Genomic DNA, 3,133 nt, shown 5'->3' on the forward strand with positions numbered 1-3,133 from the left:
TCTCTCTCTCTCTCTCTCTCTCTCTCTCTCTCTCTCTCTCTCTCTCTCTCTCTCTCTCTCTCTCGTCTGTCTCGCCGGGCTCCCTGTCTGGCTCCCTTTTGATGCACTATCTCGTAGTCATATTCTAACAATTCTATGGCCCAACGTGGGAGCAGTCCGAGAAGACAATTGCCACTAACAAAAAATTCTATATATTGCAGGGACGCACCCCCACCTACCTGACGCGCAACAAATGATCCGCTTATCTCCTTCGTGGAGGTCTCGGGATCGGGAGAAGGCGCAGGGACCCTGTCTATTGCCTTCTTCCCCCGTTTCCCGAACACCGGGGATACGTCCGCACCGTCTGTTGTGCCTTACCACAACGATAACAATGTACGCGCGGGGCTTCGCCGCAATCGCGCGCGAAATGACCTGTCGCGTCGCAGTTTCAGCATTTTGCTGAACTGCTTCGTGAATCTGGTCGCGAGGTAGGCGGCTCTGCGGTTTTCCGCGAGGCTCCGGTTCTCGCCCCCGCCCCCGCATTCCCCGTTTGGGCGGCCGGCTGTTGGGTCGCCCTTACGGGAGTCTGCGGGGTCGCCCTTACGGGAGTCTGCGGGGTCGCCCTCACCGGACGGCGCGTCGCCTCAGCGATGCGCGGACGCTCCCCCCCACTAAAGATTTCCGATCTACTTGATCGGAAATCCGTCACATATTCGGCTGTCATGGTCATCGACGGCCTCGCGAAACGCGGTGGCGGCCGAAGGGCGCCCGTCACAGAACATGGCCATATCAATATCGGTGAGCAGTTCGAAATTTATGTCGGTATGTTTCAACATTGCATCCCACGTAAATCCTGATAGAATATAATTGTGACGATCCGGAAAGCGTCACGGCATCCGAAACAATAGCTATAATACTAACAAGGAAACGCCGAACAACCGCGCGCGGAATAACCGCAAGGTCAACAAACAGTCGAAATGTTTGTTATAACTTAGTATAAAAGCCGACAGAAAATTGACATCGAGAGAGATTGATCGGAAGGCTCCTCTCAGGCGCACGACCGACCAGAACTCAAAACTCCTAGAGATCCTAGACATCCCGTCGACCGAAGTGGATACGCGACGTCGACATCCTTTCTCCGATACCGCTCTACCGACCGAAGTGGATACGCGACGTCGGTTTCCTATCTGTACCTCGCTCCGTCGACCGAAGTGGATACGCGACGTCGGCATCCTTTTCCTCCTCACGCTACGCCGCTAACACCTACGATCGCGAACGCATACAGGGCGTAAGATAACGGTGACAACGAGCGCCTTTAAACCAGCAAGGAAAACCAGGATAGATAAACAGATTAAAGCCGATGAGGCAACAAACTCCGAACGACGAACAATAGCGTATCAGGAAACAATTCCGACCGCGTCCCGCCTGACGCTCGCGCGCCTCGACGCTCGCAGCTGATCGCGAGACAACAACAACGGCTCCCGACGAGAGCAAAAACGCGACCACGCGCCAACGGCGTAACGTCGCCTGTAAATAATTGTAAATAGCTTTGAGATTAGAATATAGTTCCAAATTATTATCACCTATACCACTGGTTTTCATTTCACACACGAAACCCGGACCACACCGGCTAAGACTATCCCGCACGTAACGCAAGGCCGTTACATATTAATGCGCGGGATCGAGTAACTTGCGATGCAGCTGTCACGGAAATTTTCAAAAATATCTGCCAATAACAGGACATCAGTCTTTAAATACAAGTCGCTGTATTTGCCCAAGTAGATTCGAGTGGAGAACCGCTTCCAGATCTCTGCGGCGTGCGCGTAATCGCTCTCGGATCATCCGTCAACGAATTGTAAACGATTCTCGCGGTGATAAACACATATCCTGCAGCTTGTTCACGCAATCTACGTATTTGTACGGAAAGACACCTTTTCGCATCAATAAATCAAATTCTTCGACGGATAATTTTAGAAATTTCGACCGTACAATTTTTAACTTGTCTTTAATGAGAAAGGATGCCAATTTATCGAGACTACTGCTGAGAAATTTGCACGAATCGATGAAACGCAATTTTACATTTTTGGATTTATCTGCCGTATCTTGAACATTCTTTGTAAATATATTTTTCTTTTGTTATTGGTAGTACATTGATTGAATCCTCAAATGCATTTGCTATTTCCTTGATGATAAATATGAATCGTAACCGGATATATTGTGGAAAACGATTGGAATGCAATATAAATTTTTGAAATTTAAATTGCAATTTGAGTACACTGGATCTCGATAGCGGCGGATGAAGTGACAATGATCGCGTACGCGCGTATCCTTTGCCGCGAATGGTTTCTCGCACACGTGACATTGTGTTGCGTTGCGAAATATTTCCCACTGTTCTTTCGACAATGTTTCCATGGGAACATTTGTTGATAAAATTACTTTTACGCGGTGTACTATTGAGAGTACAAATTAGTTCAGTCCGTTTTTTTGTGGTCAAAAATGCATTTATTTCAGAACAAAATGAATGAACAGATTAATCAAAGTATTGTCCATCGCTGGCTACTACTTTTTCCCACCTCTCAGGCAATTTTCGAATTCCATCTCGAAAAAATGTCTTGTCTTTTGAGGCGATCCAAGTTAGTAGCCAATTTTCGATTTCTGCGAAAGAAGTGAACTGGTGACCTGCCAAATCGTGCTGCATCCGTCGGAACAACCAGTAATCAGAAGGAGCAATGTCCGGCGAATACGGCGGGTGCGGTAAAATATCCCACTTTCCAAATAATTTTTTACGATTTTTGCGACATGAGGCCGAGCATTATCATGCAGAAGAATAACTTTGTCATGTCTTTGCTCGTATTCTGGCCGTTTTTCTCGTAATGCACGGCTCAAACGAATCAATTGTAGCCTATGCTGATGGCCCATAATGGAATCGCCAGATTGTAGCCTCCAATTCTTTGTCTTCGAATTTTTTTGGCTGTCCAGAGCGAGGCTTGTCTAAAACCACCATTCTTGAAACGTCGAAACCATTCCCTACATGATTTATCAGTTGGAGCATTGTCACTATAAACTTCTACAAGCATTCGATGCGCTTCAGCTGCACTTTTCTTCCAATTAAAGCAGAAAACTAAAACTTCCCGCAAATGCTGCTTAGTTAACA

This window comes from Odontomachus brunneus, unplaced genomic scaffold (genome assembly GCF_010583005.1).
Source record: "Odontomachus brunneus isolate Ranch 3 - 2012 unplaced genomic scaffold, Obru_v1 Obru_scaffold_057, whole genome shotgun sequence".
NCBI classification, from domain to species: Eukaryota; Metazoa; Arthropoda; class Insecta; order Hymenoptera; family Formicidae; genus Odontomachus; species Odontomachus brunneus.